Source organism: Bos indicus, chromosome 8 (genome assembly GCF_029378745.1).
Source record: "Bos indicus isolate NIAB-ARS_2022 breed Sahiwal x Tharparkar chromosome 8, NIAB-ARS_B.indTharparkar_mat_pri_1.0, whole genome shotgun sequence".
In the NCBI taxonomy this organism is placed as follows: domain Eukaryota; kingdom Metazoa; phylum Chordata; class Mammalia; order Artiodactyla; family Bovidae; genus Bos; species Bos indicus.
The window spans coordinates 11,677,265-11,696,123 of NC_091767.1; the positions used below are offsets into that span (position 1 = coordinate 11,677,265).

The following is an 18,859-nucleotide window of genomic DNA, read 5'->3' on the forward strand; positions in this document are numbered from 1 at the left end:
ACATCTGGAAGTTCACATGTTTCTTTATTTGGTAGCTAACAAAATATTCTCTCCCTTGAAACTGAAAGTCACTCAGTCATGTCTGACTCTTTGCGACCCCATGGACTGTACAGTCCATGTAATTCTCCAAGCCAGAATATTGGAGTGGGTAGCCATTCCCTTCTCCACGGGATCTTCCCAACCCAGGGATAGAAGCCAGGTATTCCACATTGCAGGCAGATTCTTTACCAGCTAGCTGAGCCACCAGGGATGCCCAGGAATACTGGAGTAGGTAGCCTATCCCTTCTACATGGAATCTTCCTGACCCAGGAATCTCTCCTTTGGGTAAAGCCTGATTTGGATCTAAAATTTAAAGCCAGTTTCAACCCAAATGTTGGGGTGGTTCTTAGACCTATGGGCAAATTTCATGAATTTAAGATTATTTTTTTCATAGTCTTCTGATTCCTGAAGGACTGTAGATCAACCAGACATGATACTAACATTAATAGCTAGACCCTAACTGTGGTTCTGTAGAACTCCATTGCAGAATAGATCTGTCTGCAAAAGTGGTAAACTAAAATAATTTTGCCTATCCACTGATGCTTTAGGAAAGCTCACCCTACTACAACATTGCACTCAACATGAAGACAAGCCACAGATATGGAATTCAGGGTCAGACGTCAGCAGTCCCCTGTGAGGACCACAGGGCAGATCTTTGGAAATGTTGCGGTGCCTACAGCTCAGCCTTTATGAAAGAGCCCATTTACCTGTGTTTGGAGCTGTCATAAACTTTGATGACCTGACAAGGTTCAAGTGCCCCATGGGAATCACTTGCTAAAGCTCAAATTTTAAGGTTATCCATTTACAAACAGATAAAAACAATGAGCAAAACAAAGTAAACAAACAAAAAACCTTCCAAGTTACATGGCAGAATGTGGACTGCTGAAACCAAATGTCCAGAAGCAGTCTTTGCTTGGGCCATACCAGATACCTCAGTCTCCAGTTATTATTTTACTACCCAAGTTCCAGTCTTTGTCTTTTTTTTGGTCCTTGAACTAGGACATTAGAAGGACAGTATCTAACAGTTCCTTTGCCCATTCAATTAAAGACAGAGGAATTAGACAAAGGAATTAGAGACCAAAACACCAACTCATTACTAATAGGTGTTTGGAAAATACGACTTAGTTGTATGAGAACCGTGATCTTTTTAATGCCGCATCCCAAAAGTAGATAGGTTTATCAAGACAACCTTAGAAAGTATAGGCAATTCTTGAGGAGTGAAGCAGCCAGCTTCTGAGCAGACCACAGCATGTGCTTCCTAAAGTCTGGCTGGCATTTCTTAGGTTTTATCCCAAATTTATCAATCATCTTGTCACTTTCCTAAGAGTGTTCCAGTAACAGGAGTCCCTCAATATGAGAACAGGAAGCCAGAAAGGAGGGGGTTCCCTTTAACAAAGGAGGTAAGACATGAATCCAGATATCCTTTATACCAACAAGGGTGAAGGACCTCTTAAAAACAAACTCAGCTGCTTTAGTTCCTTACTTCTAAGGAAGAAAGAAGGATTCACTTATGATTATTGTCATGAGGAAGACAGCTCTTACATTAGATCTTTTTAAAAACTCAAGAAACTTTGATGAAGTAGCCAGTTATTTTAAAAAAAATGTATTAATAAGAACAAATGATATAAGGGGAAATATGAGAGTGGGGAAAATCATTGACCAGGACCTTAAAATAAGTAGGAATAAATATAAACATTAGACCTTAGAGGACAGGAGACACAGCTCAAAGCAGGGAAATTGTAGAGGCATCCTTGGCATAAATATTGCAAGAGAGTAAGATAGAAAAGCTGATGGTGATGTGAATCTTCTCAATTCTGTCATCACAATTTAAGCTCCACTGCCTTACTCCACCCTTGGTTAGCTCATCTCATCCTGATTATCAAGTTAATCCTAGTTGTTATTCAGTTCAGTTCAGTCGCTCAGTCATGTCTGACTCTTTGCGACCTCATGAACCGCAGCACGCCAGGCCTCCCTGTCCATCACCAACTCAAACCCATATCCATTGAGTCAGTGATGCCATACAGCCATCTCATCCTCTGTTATCCCCTTTTCCTCCTGCCCTCAATCTTTCCCAGCATCAGGGTCTTTTCAAATGAGTCAGCTCTTCCCATCAGGTGGCCAAAGTATTAGAGTTTCAGCTTCAATGTCAGTCCTTCCAATGAATACCCAGGACTAATCTCCTTTAGGATGGACTGGTTGGATCTCCTTGCAGTCCAAGGGACTCTCAAGAATCTTCTCCAACATCACAGTTCAAAAGCATCAATTCTTTGGCGCTCAGCTTTTTTTATAGTCCAACTCTCACATCCATACATGACCACTGGAAAAACCATAGCCTTGACTAGATGGACCTTTGTTGACAAAGTAATGTCTCTGCTTTTCAATATGCTATCTAGGTTGGTCATAACTTTCCTTCCAAGGAGTAAGCGTCTTTTAATTTCATGGCTGCAATCACCATCTGCAGTGATTTTGGAGTCCAGAAAAATAAAGTCAGCCACTGTTTCCACTGTTTGCCATGAAGTGATGGGACCGGATGCCATGATCTTAGTTTTATGAATGTTGAGCTTTAAGCCAACTTTTTAACTCTCCTCTTTCACTTTCATCAAGAGGCTCTTTATTTCCTCTTCAATTTCTGCCATAAAGGTGGTGTCATCTGCATATCTGAGGTTATTGATATTTCTCCGGGCAATCTTGATTCCAGCTTGTGCTTCTTCCAGCCCAGCGTTTCTCATGATGTACTCTGCATAGAAGTTAAATAAGCAGGGTGACAATATACAGCCTGACGTACTCCTTTTCCTATTTGGAACCAGTCTGTTGTTCCATGTCCAGTTCTAACTGTTGCTTCCTGACCTGCGTATAGGTTCTCAAGAGGCAGGTCAGGTGGTCTGGTATCACTTACAAAATTTTTTCTAAGGCTCTTAAAATGCACAAGTGGTCACAACTGGATCTTAGTACTTCTAATCCAACATACTTTTCTGGTTCATCTTCTAATTAAGAGTCATATCTTGGCAAGTTGTGGTCTCAAAGGAGTGAATTCTGGACACTGTCTTAGGCACAAAGCAGGTGGTGATCTGCTGGGTCATCCAGCCTTCTTGTGGGAGTGGTCTCAAAGGAGTGAATTCTGGACACTGTCTTAGGCACAAGGCAGGTGGTGATCTGCTGGATCATCCAGCCTTCTTGTGGGACCGTACGGCAGGTAGTGATGACATAAGGAGCGACCTGAAGAAGGTAGTTTCTTTGAGCAGCACTACAAGTTTAAAATCAGGTAAAGATCTCTCCTCCTGCCTGGGCATAGAGAAAAAATGACTTGATGGGCTTGCATTCATGGAAACACATCCATCTCTGTCTTCCCCACACATCTTCGAAGGGAAGCACAACTTATTTTTAATGTAGCCATGTTATGCCTTGTAAACATAATTAGGAGACACATCATCATGATGTGACTCCTCAATGTTGTGAAAATCTTTTAGACAACGCACGTTCAAATATAGTAGATTTTTAGCCCTCCTTACAATCTTTACTTAGCTAGTTGTCAGGAAAATAAAGAAATCTAGACTTATATATTATTCAAATTTAATACATTAAAAATTCATCTCAAGTGAGAGTAGGGAGGTGAGCACAGTAGAATGCTAATAATCTTCAAAGGTGATAACTTTAGATAATGACTCTCATTGTCAAGTCTCGCTTGGGTCTTGATCTCTACCGCCCTTTCACTTCCCATAACTAGAGATATCTGGCTGCACACTTCAGGTTATCACTTAAATCAAGCCTTTGTGATTTAAAATGGAGGCGGCCATGTGGGTAATCAGGTCTTGATTATTCCGGTTCTGATAACTGAGCTTTTGCCCCTCATTCTCAGCTTTTGGCTTACATGTAGGACCCAAACTTCCAAGGCGGGTCCTCTTTGCTCTTACTAGTTTGCCCCCTGAGAGCACTTCACAATACTTTTTAAGTCTTACCATGTGTCCTGTTTTATTTAGCTGTGCTGGGTCTTCTTCACTGCGGTGTGTGGGCTCTTCATTAGGTGTGCAGTTTTCTCCAGCTGAAGCACGTGGGCTTCTCTAGTTGTGGTATGTAGGCTTCGTTGCCCTGCAGTGTGTGGGATCTTAGTTCCCTGACCAGGGATCAAACATGCATCCTCTGTTTTGGAAGGCAGATTCTTAACCACTGGACCACCATAGAAGTCTCTCGTTGCTCCTATTTTAAACATGAGAGAGCCTCTTACCTCTTAGGGGCTGTTGTGAGGATGAAATAAGATGTAATTTACGTGAACCACCTAGACCACAGGTACTCTAATGCGCGGCAAGGCCCTGCTGTCCTGCCTTCTCTTTCTAGGCATTTACTGAAGGCCAAATGTTGTGCTTATCATCCCAACGATTGAAGTCATTTGATGACAAATCTGTTCAGCCATCTGCTATAGCATTTGGAAGCTCCAAATGTATAACCAGTACCGGGCACACACATCCCAGCCAAATGCCCTATGACCCTCCCAAAAGCTAGCGTGATGTTGGATTGTCCTTCTGAATGATAACAAGATTCCCCAGTAGAATTTAAGAGAATGCAAAAATTTCTGATATTAGTCACAAAAATATATGCTCTATAAACCTCAGTTTCCTACAATTTTATCTCTTTTTTTTTTTTTTTTATTTTTTTTTATTCTTCCAATTTTATTTTATTTTTAAACTTTACATAATTGTATTAGTTTTGCCAAATATCAAAATGAATCCGCCACAGGTATACATGTGTTCCCCATCCCGAACCCTCCTCCCTCCTCCCTCCCCATACCATCCCTCTGGGCCGTCCCAGTGCACCAGCCCCAAGCATCCAGCATCATGCATCGAACCTGGACTGGCAACTCGTTTCCTACATGATATTTTACATGTTTCATTGCCATTCTCCCACATCTTCCCACCCTCTCCCTCTCCCACAGAGTCCATAAGACTGTTCTATACATCAGTGTCTCTTTTGCTGTCTCGTACACCGGGTTATTGTTACCATCTTTCTAAATTCCATATATATGCGTTAGTATACTGTATTTATGTTTTTCCTTCTGGCTTACTTCACTCTGTATAATAGGCTCCAGTTTCATCCACCTCATTAGAACTGATTCAAATGTATTCTTTTTAATGGCTGAGTAATACTCCATTGTGTATATGTACCACAGCTTTCTTATCCATTCATCTGCTGATGGACATCTAGGTTGCTTCCACATCTTGGCTATTATAAACAGTGCTGCGATGAACATTGGGGTACACGTGTCTCTTTCCCTTCTGGTTTCCTCAGTGTGTATGCCCAGCAGTGGGGTTGCTGGATCATAAGGCAGTTCTATTTCCAGTTTTTTAAGGAATCTCCACACTGTTCTCCATAGTGGCTGTACTAGTTTGCATTCCCACCAACAGTGTAAGAGGGTTCCCTTTTCTTCACACCCTCTCCAGCATTTATTATTTGTAGACTTTTGGATCGCAGCCATTCTGACTGGTGTGAAATGGTACCTCATAGTGGTTTTGATTTGCATTTCTCTGATAATGAGTGATGTTGAGCATCTTTTCATGTGTTTGTTAGCCATCTGTATGTCTTTTTTGGAGAAATGTCTATTTAGTTCTTTGGCCCATTTTTTGATTGGGTCGTTTATTTTTCTGGAGTTGAGCTGGAGGAGTTGCTTGTATATTTTTGAGATTAGTTGTTTGTCGGTTGCTTCATTTGCTATTATTTTCTCCCATTCTGAAGGCTGTCTTTTCACCTTGCTAATAGTTTCCTTTGATGTGCAGAAGCTTTTAAGGTTAATTAGGTCCCATTTGTTTATTTTTGCTTTTATTTCCAATATTCTGGGAGGTGGGTCATAGAGGATCCTGCTGTGATGTATGTCGGAGAGTGTTTTGCCTATGTTCTCCTCTAGGAGTTTTATAGTTTCTGGTCTTACGTTTAGATCTTTAATCCATTTTGAGTTTATTTTTGTGTATGGTGTTAGAAAGTGGTCCAGTTTCATTCTTTTACAAGTGGTTGACCAGATTTCCCAGCACCACTTGTTAAAGAGATTGTCTTTAATCCATTGTATATTCTTGCCTCCTTTGTCGAAGATAAGGTGTCCATATGTGCGTGGATTTATCTCTGGGCTTTCTATTTTATTCCATTGATCAATATTTCTGTCTTTGTGCCAGTACCATACTGTCTTGATAACTGTGGCTTTGTAGTAGAGCCTGAAGTCAGGTAAGTTGATTCCTCCAGTTCCATTCTTCTTTCTCAAGATCGCTTTGGCTATTCGAGGTTTTTTGTATTTCCATACAAATTGTGAAATTATTTGTTCTAGCTCTGTGAAGAATACTGTTGGTAGCTTGATAGGGATTGCGTTGAATCTATAAATTGCTTTGGGTAGTATACTCATTTTCACTATATTGATTCTTCCAATCCATGAACATGGTATATTTCTCCATCTATTAGTGTCCTCTTTGATTTCTTTCACCAGTGTTTTATAGTTTTCTATATATAGGTCTTTAGTTTCTTTAGGTAGATATATTCCTAAGTATTTTATTCTTTCCATTGCAATGGTGAATGGAATTGTTTCCTTAATTTCTCTTTCTGTTTTCTCATTATTAGTGTATAGGAATGCAAGGGATTTCTGTGTGTTGATTTTATATCCTGCAACTTTACTGTAGTCATTGATTATTTCTAGTAATTTTCTGGTGGACTCTTTAGGGTTTTCTATGTAGAGGATCATGTCATCTGCAAATAGTGAGAGTTTTACTTCTTCTTTTCCAATTTGGATTCCTTTTATTTCTTTTTCTGCTCTGATTGCTGTGGCCAAAACTTCCAAAACTATGTTGAATAGTAATGGTGAAAGTGGGCACCCTTGTCTTGTTCCTGACTTTAGAGGAAATGCTTTCAATTTTTCACCATTGAGGATAATGTTTGCAGTGGGTTTGTCATATATAGCTTTTATTATGTTGAGGTATGTTCCTTCTATTCCTGCTTTCTGGAGAGTTTTTATCATAAATGGATGTTGAATTTTGTCAAAGGCTTTCTCTGCATCTATTGAGATAATCATATGGTTTTTATTTTTCAATTTGTTAATGTGGTGTATTACATTGATTGATTTGCGGATATTGAAGAATCCTTGCATCCCTGGGATAAAGCCCACTTGATCATGGTGTATGATCTTTTTAATGTGTTGTTGGATTCTGATTGCTAGAATTTTGTTAAGGATTTTTGCATCTATGTTCATCAGTGATATTGGCCTGTAGTTTTCTTTTTTTGTGGGATCTTTGTCAGGTTTTGGTATGAGGGTGATGGTGGCCTCATAGAATGAGTTTGGAAGTTTACCTTCCTCTGCAATTTTCTGGAAGAGTTTGAGCAGGATAGGTGTTAGCTCTTCTCTAAATTTTTGGTAGAATTCAGCTGTGAAGCCATCTGGACCGGGGCTTTTGTTTGCTGGAAGATTTTTGATTACAGTTTCAATTTCCATGCTTGTGATGGGTCTGTTAAGATTTTCTATTTCTTCCTGGTCCAGTTTTGGAAAGTTGTACTTTTCTAAGAATTTGTCCATTTCTTCCACGTTGTCCATTTTATTGGCATATAATTGTTGATAGTAGTCTCTTATGATCCTTTGTATTTCTGTGTTGTCTGTTGTGATCTCTCCATTTTCGTTTCTAATTTTGTTGATTTGATTTTTCTCCCTTTGTTTCTTGATGAGTCTGGCTAATGGTTTGTCAATTTTATTTATCCTTTCAAAGAACCAGCTTTTGGTTTTGTTGATTTTTGCTATGGTCTCTTTTGTTTCTTTTGCATTTATTTCTGCTCTAATTTTTAAGATTTCTTTCCTTCTACTAACCCTGGGGTTCTTCATTTCTTCCTTTTCTAGTTGCTTTAGGTGTAGAGTTAGGTTATTTATTTGACTTTTTTCTTGTTTTTTGAGGTGTGCCTGTATTGCTATGAACTTTCCCCTTAGGACTGCTTTTACCGTGTCCCACAGGTTTTGGGTTGTTGTGTTTTCATTTTCATTCGTTTCTATGCAAATTTTGATTTCTTTTTTGATTTCTTCTGTGATTTGTTGGTTATTCAGCAGCGTGTTGTTCAGCCTCCATATGTTGGAATTTTTAATAGTTTTTCTCCTGTAATTGAGATCTAATCTTACTGCATTGTGGTCAGAAAAAATGCTTGGAATGATTTCTATTTTTTTGAATTTACCAAGGCTAGCTTTATGGCCCAGGATGTGATCTATCCTGGAGAAGGTACCATGTGCGCTTGAGAAAAAGGTGAAATTCATTGTTTTGGGATGAAATGACCTATAGATATCAATTAGGTCTAACTGGTCTATTGTATCGTTTAAAGTTTGTGTTTCCTTGTTAATTTTCTGTTTAGTTGATCTATCCATAGGTGTAAGTGGGGTATTAAAGTCTCCCACTATTATTGTGTTATTGTTAATTTCTCCTTTCATACTTGTTAGCATTTGTCTTACGTACTGTGGTGCTCCCGTGTTGGGTGCATATATGTTTATAATTGTTATATCTTCTTCTTGGATTGATCCTTTGATCATTATGTAGTGACCTTCTTTGTCTCTTTTCACCGCCTTTGTTTTAAAGTCTATTTTATCTGATATGAGTATTGCTACTCCTGCTTTCTTTTGGTCCCTATTTGCATGGAAAATCTTTTTCCAGCCCTTCACTTTCAGTCTGTATGTGTCCCCTGTTTTGAGGTGGGTCTCTTGTAGACAACATATGTAGGGGTCTTGTTTTTGTATCCATTCAGCCAGTCTTTGTCTTTTGGTTGGGGCATTCAACCCATTTACATTTAAGGTAATTACTGATAAGTATGTTCCCGTTGCCATTTACTTTATTGTTTTGGGTTCGAGTTTATACACCGTTTTTGTGTTTCCTGTCTAGAGAATATCCTTTAGTATTTGTTGGAGAGCTGGTTTGGTGGTGCAGAATTCTCTCAGCTTTTGCTTGTCTGAGAAGCTTTTGATTTCTCCTTCATACTTGAATGAGATCCTTGCTGGGTACAATAATCTGGGCTGTAGGTTATTTTCTTTCATCATTTTAAGTATGTCTTGCCATTCCCTCCTGGCTTGAAGGGTTTCTATTGAAAGATCAGCTGTTATCCTTATGGGAATTCCCTTGTGTGTTATTTGTTGTTTTTCCCTTGCTGCTTTTAATATTTGTTCTTTGTGTTTGATCTTTGTTAATTTGATTAATATGTGTCTTGGGGTGTTTCTCCTTGGGTTTATCCTGTTTGGTACTCTCTGGGTTTCTTGGACTTGGGTGATTATTTCCTTCCCCATTTTAGGGAAGTTTTCCACTATTATCTCCTCAAGTATTTTCTCATGGTCTTTCTTTTTGTCTTCTTCTTCTGGAACCCCTATGATTCGAATGTTGTAGCGTTTAATATTGTCCTGGAGGTCTCTGAGATTGTCCTCATTTCTTTTAATTCGTTTTTCTTTTATCCTCTCCATTTATTTCTACCATTCTATCTTCTAATTCACTAATCCTGTCTTCTGCCTCTGTTATTCTACTATTTGTTGCCTCCAGAGTGTTTTTAATTTCACTTATTGCATTATTCATTATATATTGACTCTTTTTTATTTCTTCTAGGTCCTTGTTAAACCTTTCTTGCATCTTCTCTATCCTTGTCTCCAGGCTATTTATCTGTGATTCCATTTTAGTTTCAAGGTTTTGGATCAATTTCACTATCATTATTCGGAATTCTTTATCAGGTAGATTCCCTATCTCTTCCTCTTTTGTTTGGTTTGGTGGGCATTTATCCTGTTCCTTTATCTGCTGAGTATTCCTCTGTCTCTTCATCTTGTTTAAATTGCTGAGTTTGGGGTGTCCTTTCTGTATTCTGGCAGTTTGTGGAGTTCTCTTTATTATGGCGTTTCCTCACTGTGTGTGGGTTTGTACAGGTGGCTTGTCAAGGTTTCCTGGTTAGGGAAGCTTGTGTTGGTGTTCTGGTGGGTGGAGCTGTATTTCTTCTCTCTGGAGTGCAATGAAATGTCCAGTAATGAGTTATGAGATGTCTATAGTTTTGGGGTGACTTTGGGCAGCCTGTATCTTGAAGCTCAGGACTGTGTTCCTTTGTTGCTGGAGAATTTGCTTGGTATGTCTTGCCCTGGAACTTATTGGCCCTTGTGTGGTGCTTGGTTTCAGTGTCAGTATGGAGGCATTTGATGAGCTCCTGTCAATGAATGTTCCTTGGAGTCAGGAGTTCCCTGGAGTCAGGGTTTGGACTTAAGTCTCCTGCTTCTGATTATCGGTCTTATTTTTACAGTAGTTTCAAAACTTCTCCTTCTATACAGCACCATTGATAAAACATCTACATTAAAGATGATAAGTTTCTCTACAGTGAGGGTCACTCAGAGAGGTTCACAGGGTTACATGGAGAAGAGAAGAGGGAGGAGGGAGTTAGAGGTGACCCAAATGAGATGAGGTGAATCAATAGTGGAGAGAGTGGGCTAGCCAGTAGTCACTTCCTTATGTGCACTCCACAACTGGACCACTCAGAGATGTTCACGGGGTTATACAGAGAAGAGAAGAAGGAGGAAGGTAACAGAGGTGGTCAGAAGGATAAAAGGGGGGAATGAAAAGGAGGGAGACAGATCCAGCCAGTAAACAGTTCCCTAAGTGTTCTCCACCGTCTGGAACACACAGAAATTCACAGAGTTGGGTAGAGTAGAGAGGGGTTAGGGAGGAGACACAGGCGACCTGGTGGAGAAAAAGGAGGGTCCAAAGGGAGAGAGAGCAGTCAAGCCAGTAATCTCACTCCCTAGTGAAAAATGGGTCCTGAAGATTGGGTCCTTAAAGGTACAAAATTGGTAGCAAATACATAAAAGCAAAAATTAAAAATCTAGAGTAGAGTTTGGAATTTCAAAAATACGATGTTAAAGAAAAGAAGAAGGAAAAGAAAGAGAGAAAGAACGAACAAACAAAAACAAACAAGGTCGCGAAAATTATAAAGTACAGGTACAAAATTGATAACTAATACCAGAGAGCGAAAATTAAAAATCTAGAGTATAGTTTGGAATTTTAAAAATACGATGTTAAAGAAAAGAAGAAGGAAAAGAAAGAGAGAAAATATGAACAAACAAAAACAAACAAGGTCACGAAAATTATAAAGAAAGTACAGGTACAAAATTGATAACTAATACCAGAAAGCAAAAATTAAAAATCTAGAGTAGAGTTTGGAATTTCAAAAATACGATGTTAAAGAAAAGAAGAAGGAAAAGAAAGAGAGAAAGAACGAACCAACAAAAACAAACAAGGTCGCGAAAATTATAAAGTACAGGTACAAAATTGATAACTAATACCAGAGAGCGAAAATTAAAAATCTAGAGTATAGTTTGGAATTTTAAAAATACGATGTTAAAGAAAAGAAGAAGGAAAAGAAAGAGAGAAAATATGAACAAACAAAAACAAACAAGGTCACGAAAATTATAAAGAAAGTACAGGTACAAAATTGATAACTAATACCAGAAAGCAAAAATTAAAAATCTAGAGTAGAGTTTGGAATTTCAAAAATACAATGTTAAAAAAAAAAAAAAGAAGAAGAAGAAGAAAAATAAAGAGAGAAAACAAACAAACAAATACGAACAATGTCACAAAAATTATAAAGAAAATACAGGTACAAAATTGATATCAAATACCAAAAAGCATAAATTGAAAATCTAGAGTAAAGTTTGGAATTTCAGATATACAATGTTATATAAAAGAAGAAGAGAAAGAAACAGAGAAGAAGAAGAAAAAAAAAAAAATCACAGAAATTATATAAAAAAAAAAACTATAGGTACAAAATTGATAACATATACCAAAAAGCGAAAATTAAAAATCTAGAGTAGAGTTTGGAATTTCAAAAATACAATGTTAAAGAAAAGAAGAAAAAAACAAAAACCAACAACAACAAAAAAAAAACAACAAGGTCAAAAAATTATAAAATATATATATATGAAGTTTGCTGAAGAAGAAAAAAATAGGGTCTTTTTTTTTTTTTTGCAAAGTAATAGGTTATAAAAGTGAAAATTAAAGGAACATTAGAGGACTTAAAAATTTTTTTTTTTTTAATTAAAAAAAAAAAAAGAAAGAATGATCGTAAAAATAATAAAAATATATCTAGGACTTTTTTTTTCTTTTTTTGGTGGGTGTTGTGGGTTCAGTTCATTTTTGGCTAGTTCCTTGGTCAGATTTATATTTCTCAAGATCTATAGGCCCCTTCCTATGTAGTCCGTAGTAACCACAGGGTTTTGATCTATTGCCTGTAGCTTCCAAGGCGTTTCCCTCTGTTATATCTTCTTCTGTTTGCTAGTCTCTTCAGTATCTGGTTTCCGCCCTGACTCAAAGGGCACGGTGGAGGACACCTTTTTTTTTTTTTTTTTTTTTTAGGCTTACTTGTTCAGTCGCGCTGTGGGGAGGGAGGGAGGGAGGGTGCAAACAAATAACACTGGCGTGGGCTCGCAGTGCCTCAGCCACCCTGGGTCTGCCCCCCCTCACGGCGCGTGTAGCCTTCCTGTCCACACTGCTCGGACTCTAGGTTGTTCCGCCGGGAACAATCCGAGGCTGGCCCTGGGCTGCATGCACCTCCCAGGTCCAAGCCGCTCAGGTTCAGGCACTCGGGTAGTCCTCAGAGGCGCAGACTCAGTTGGGCCTGCGTTTTGTGCTCTTCCCAGGTCCGAGCGCCAATTTGCTCTTCCCAGGCGAGCGCCAATGCTGCGACTTATCGCCTCCCCGCCACTCGGTTATCTGGATGTAAAACCGGCGCACCTTCTCAGGCAGATGTTGACCGTCCAGACCCCCAAGAAGTTTTAGTTAGCAAAGAAGCCTGCTTACAATTTTATAGATAATGTCTCTCTGGGGCTGCGATTGCCCCCTTCCGGCTCTGGCTGCCTGTCACCGGAGGGGGAAGATCTGCAGCCGGCTATCTCTGTTCAGTCCTTTGTTCCGTGCGCGGGCCTGGCGGTCTTAGGTTAGGGCCGGCTTTTCGCGTGGTAGGTATCCCACAGTCTGGTTTGCTAGCCCAAATTATTTCGCTCAGATAGCGCTCAGGGTATTCAGGCCAGATTCTTACTCTCAGCGATGCAGCCCACGCCGCGCCTCCCTGCCCAGCCCCGATTCGCTAATGGCGGATGCAGGCGTCTGCGCTGCTTCTCTGCTGGGGGAGTTACCGTAGGGCTCGCAATCTGCGAGTTTTAAATTGTTTATTTATTTTTTCTTCCTATTATGTTGCCCTCTGTGCTTCCAAAGCTCGGCACAGATTCGGCAGTGAGAAGGTTTCCTGATGTTTGGAAACTTCTCTCTTTTTAAGATTCCCTTCCCGGGACGGAACTCCGTCCCTCCCTCTTTTGTCTCTTTTTTTTTGTTTTTAATATTTTTTCCTACCTCCTTTCGAAGAGTTGGGTTGCTTTTCTGGGTGCCTGCTGTCCTCTGCCGGCATTCAGAAGTTGTTTTGTGGAATTTACTCGACGTTTAAATGCTCTTTTGATGAATTTGTGGGGGAGAAAGTGTTCTCCCCATCCTACTCCTCCGCCATCTTGGCTCCTCCCTCTACAATTTTATCTCTTGATCAACCACTATCAGATGCCTACTAACCTGCTCTTTTTTCCCTGATTTTCCTTACCTGGATATTTTGTACTATTTTAGTCAATTGGGTACACATCCAGTAGCTAATTATAGAAACTCTGGCACCCACTAACTGGCTAAATGACCTTAAGCAACTTACTTATTCTCTCTGAATCTCAGGCAGTTCATCTGAAAATCCAATAATAATCTCAAAGAATGATTGAAGATAAACTGAGGGGATATATCTAAGCAGCAGTTCTCAAACAGTTTTGACTCAAAGCTCCTTTCATTCTTAAAAATTATTGACGATCTCAAAAAACTTATTTACATGAGTTCTGTTTATACTTACTCTTAAAACTGAGAAGTATTTTTTAAAGCACTTATTTGTTAATTTATTTACATAAAGCAATAATAAACCCATGACATGTTAACATAAATGAAATTAAAATAACCATGTACTTTTTTATTTTTTAAAATTTTATTTTATTTTTTAACTTTACAATATTGTATTGGTTTTGCCATATATCAACATGAATCCACCACAGGTATACATGTGTTCCCCATCCTGAACCCTCCTCCTTCCTCCCTCCCTGTACCATCCCTCTGGGTCGTCCCAGTGCACCAGCTCCAAGCCAGAACTTTAGTGAGTGGCATTATTTTATATTTTGTCAATCTCTTTAATGTCTTGAAGAAAGCTGGATTCTTGTATATTCCTCTGCATTTGATCTTTTGAAATATATTGTTTTGGTTGACATACATGAAAAGAATGTGGCTTCATATAGATATGTTGCTAGAAAAGAGAAAATTGCTCTTATAGCCTTTTTAGGTAATCATGGATATGCTCTATTATAGATATTCTACGCAAACTCAACAAATGATGGTTTATAAGAAGGTTAGTTGCATTCTGGAATCTTAAACTGTATCAAAAAACATTCATACTTTGTAATATTCAAATCCATTGATCTGGCTTGTGCTTTGAATGGATCCTTCATTTAAGTACGGTTTAATGCATTGTGCATGGGTCAGTTGGAAAATATTGGTTTACTGAGTTGTGCAGGTCATCCAAATGTTGACATATTTTGTCATAGGATATTAAAAAAAAAAGATCACATTTGTTAAGCTCACTATCCATTGGATCAACAATGTCTTTAAGTATTGGAAAACTGTCAAGCTTGTGGTGGTAAATACAAGTCTTCAACATTCTAATTTTCACTTGAAAGTTCAAATTTTATCAGTGGCTACAAATATTGTTAGCTGTTTTTCTTGAGGTGACAGGTTTACTATGTTCATTTTCAAGAAAGTGTCTGCCAAATACTGAAGTCTGAAAAACATCATTTTGTGTTTTAGCTGCTCATTCAAGTACAAATGGTATCCCATGAAAGAAGTGGCAAGTGCAGCTTGCAGCTCAAATGATGAGACGAGTCCCTTTCCTCGAGACAACCATAGCATGCACTTCAGTATGTAGCAGATGAACTCTGTGTGCACTTTCCATTTAATCATATACTATATTAAAAAACGGGCACTCAGGGGTAAAACTTAGCAAAATTAATTCCTACTGCTTCATTAAAAACAATCTTAAATGAAGCTGGCTTTTCGTTTTTAATTTTTTTTGTCTTTTAATTTTCAAAATTAAAGTCTTTGCTGTTCAGTTGCTCAGTCATATCCAACTCTTTGCAGTCCTGTGGACTGCAGCTCGCCAAGTTCCCTGTTCCTCACCATCTCCTGGAGTTTGCCCAAGTTCATGTCCATTAAAGTCTTTAATTTTTTCTTACAAGTGCATTGCTATGAAGAGTACAATTAGTATGATACATTTTAATTTTGGTGCCTTGATTCATACCAAGGTGCCATCAGTTTTTCCCTTGGTTATTCTTACATCACCAATACAAATGCCAGCATAATGAAGACAGACATATTACTTCTTAGCATTATTCTAAAAACAGTTTTGACTTTATAGAGTCCTTGATAGGTCTTGAGGGTCCCAGGGGTTCTTAAACCATATTTTGAGTAGCATTAGATATTACCTGACCTAGGACAGAGTAGGCCCTGAGAATTAATTGACATCAATTCCATTACTAGAATGTAAATATTTTATCATGTATGTGTATGTAGCTCATCTTTCAACCTATGGTGTGGAGGGTTGAGTTCATGGTACGTTATCATCCTGGGTCTGTGGGAAAGGCCCTCTCTCCAAGTTTCTACCTGTTAATAATTTGAATCTCTTCCCTTCATTACCCCAGACTGAGTACTAGCAGCTGCTTCCTGTGATAACTAAAGTGCTCCCTTTGTGCCTTTTTGGGTAAGCAAAACCTGGTGTAGAAATAAGCAAAGGTCACCTGGATGAGAACAAATACAGGCTGTTTACTCTGTTTACTCAAGGTCATCCACCGTCACCTGCATTTGGCAGAGTCCTGAAGGCGGGAATGTGAGTGGGGAAGCTGGATAGTGAGAAAACAAAGGAAGGGCTTTGGGCATGCCCTGATGGGAGGTTTCTGTATGAAAAAGCTGGAGGTGGGCTTGTTAGAAGTGGGCCTTCTTGTGTGGCTGATTTCAAGGGCATATTTGGCTTTCTCTGATTGGTTGTGAGTTGGAAGCGGGGGCAAAAATATGGAAGCTGGTTGTCACCAACCAACTCCTGACCAAACTTGGGTTGATCGCTGTAGTAGTTGTGGGGTCGGAGTTCCATTGTCACATATGGTCTAACCATTGCCTGTTTGTGTATCCAGTCTCTCACTGGTTAACAGTTCTTTTTATTTATTTAAAAATATTTTTAATAAATGTTAACCACTTACAATCATTTATTAATTTACTGTTTTGGGTTGTGCTGGGTCTTCACTGCTGTGCAGGGGCTTTTCTCTCGTTGTGGCGAGTGGGGGCTACTCTCTGGTGGCGGTTCGCTGGCCTCTTGGTGGGGTGGCTTCTCCTGTTGCAGTGCACAGGCTCTGGGAACTCAGGCTTTCGTAGTCGTGGCTGAAGTGTCTAGAGTGTGGGAGCAGTAGTTGCGATGCCTTGGCTTAGTTGTTCTGCAGCATGTGGGATCTTCCCAGTCTGGGACCGAACTGGTGTCCTCTGCATTGCAAGACAGATTCTTAACCACTGGACCTCCAGGGAACCCCAACAGTTCTTTATATTAAGTTCTCTCTGTTAAAATAACTGGTACGTTCACTGTTGCCTAGGGGGACGCTGATGAAATCACTAAGCTATGTGCCCATTTTTTTTCTTTAAAGTCACTCAGTCATATTTGACTCTTTGTGACCCCAAGGACTGTAGCCTGCCAGGCTCCTCTGTCCATGGAATTCTCCAGGCCACTGGAGTGGGTAGCCGTTCCCTTCTCCAGGGGATCTTCCCAACCCAGCGATCGAACCCAGGTCTCCCGCATTGCAGGCAGATTCTTTACCAGCTGAGCCACCACAGAAGCCCAAGAATACTCGAATGGATAACCTATCCCTTCTCCAGGGCATCTTCCCAAGCCAGGAATTGAATCGGGGTGTCCTGCATTGCAGGCAGATTCTTTACCAACTGAGCTACCAGGGGAGCCCCAAGCTGTGTTCCCACAGTTAATGGTTAATATAGTTAACCTTAAGAAGTTAATGGTTGATATAGTTAACCTTTAAAATTTCATGGCTAATATAGTTAACCTTAAATAGTTTCTTATAATAAGAAATAATTGAGTAAACTATTGGCCGGGTATTTAAATGATCAAAAGCCACTGTAAAGTTCTCCATAAAGATGAAATACTTAGAAAGGATGGAAGACGGTCCAGTGGTAGGATGATACAGAAGAACAAAATTTCCTACCCACAAATGTGTTTATTTGTCTTGAGGATTGATTTAGGCTGATTATTTTTTAAGAAACACAGGCATCAGGAAGTTTTTCTTGTTACTTCCCTCTTTACTGCCTAAAAGAATTTAGGGAAAGGGCTTGCTCTGGGACTAGAGCTATCACCAGAGATAACAAAGTATATGGTCTAGGTAGGGTCAGGGAGACTTGGCAGGGCCTAGGGATCAGAGTCAGTTCTGTGTCCATTGCCTCTGCATGACCCAGTAAACATTTACTTACCAAGTATTTGCTTTTCCGACTTGAAATAAATTGCCTTCTTCACCTTTGAAGTCCCAAACCACTCCCCCTACCCAGTATCCTCTCTGTCTTTAATGGTAGATGGCATTTAAGGTGAGAGCATCAGCTGTTTTGCCAAGTTACTCAGTTTTCCTGGGTCTCTTGTGTGCATCCATGCTATTGAATTTGTTGGTTTTTCTCCTGTTAATCTGTCTCATGCTAATTTAATTCTCCAACCTGCCAGAAGAACCTAGAGGGTAGAGAACAATTTCTTCATCCCTGACAGTGACCAACTCAGACTTGCTTTGGTGGCTCAGATGGTTAAAAAAAAAAAAGTCGCCTGCAATGCAGGAGACCTGGGTTTGATCCCTGGGTTGGGAAGATTCCCTGGAGGAGGGCATGGCAACCCACTCCAGTATTCTTGCCTGGAGAATCCCTAGGACAGAGGAACCTGGTGGACTACAGTCCATGGGGTCACAAAGAGTCAGATACAACTGAGCGACCAACCACACAGCACAGAGTGTGTCTGGGATGCGTGATTTTCAGTGCTAAAATTGGGACAATCCAGGAAAACTGTGATAACTGGTTGTCCTATGACAGTGCCCAAAGTTGTACTTCATTAACAATCATTTGTCTTTTTCCTTCCTACACAAATAATACCATGTGCTCCAATCAATACAAACAGCATTCTGTTTCACTGAGTGGGGAAAATCAAACACATGTTAAAAATTAACAAACAGAAACCCCAATTAAATAAAAAACCAGAAGGGGGAGCTCTTACACCCTCTGACTGTAGCAGAGCACAAGAGAAAAAACAGACTCCTCTTTTTTTTCCTGGCAAGGGCTCTGCCAATGAGAAGCTGAGAACTCTTTGTTTACTAAGCCCTCCCAGCCTCCTTTCCCCTCTGGAAAAGAATTCTCTTCCCTTGTGATGAGGGGACCTACACATGGCTGTCATGGTTGCAGACCCCAAATTGCAGTTCTCTGCTGATTCCAAATAAGCCTATGTTTGCTGGAGAAATATTTGGTGGTCTGTTTGTTTCAGGTCAACACTTCCAACCTGGTTGTGTGAGAGATGGGAATAGTTTCGTAGCCATCCTCCATTGAGAGTGTGCCCTTTTTTTCTGGGTAAACAATGATCTGAGTTTTGAGGAGACAAATCATTTCCTTAATCCAATCAATCCTTACAGGTGTTATTTAAACAGTCTGTGTCTGTTCCACACTTAATCATA

General features: G+C 39.6%; 2 long non-coding RNA genes across 2 annotated transcripts in view; one reads left to right on the forward strand and one right to left on the reverse strand.

Annotated features, from left to right (window-relative positions):
* Positions 1-18,859, forward strand: part of LOC109562820 (uncharacterized) — a 266,627-nt gene that overhangs the window by 107,249 nt on the left and 140,519 nt on the right. The window lies entirely within an intron of this gene.
* Positions 16,308-17,085, reverse strand: LOC139184444 (uncharacterized). Its single transcript, XR_011567948.1, has 2 exons — positions 16,969-17,085; positions 16,308-16,640 (listed from the first exon to the last, which is right to left on the reverse strand). It is a non-coding gene; the product is annotated as an uncharacterized lncRNA (long non-coding RNA).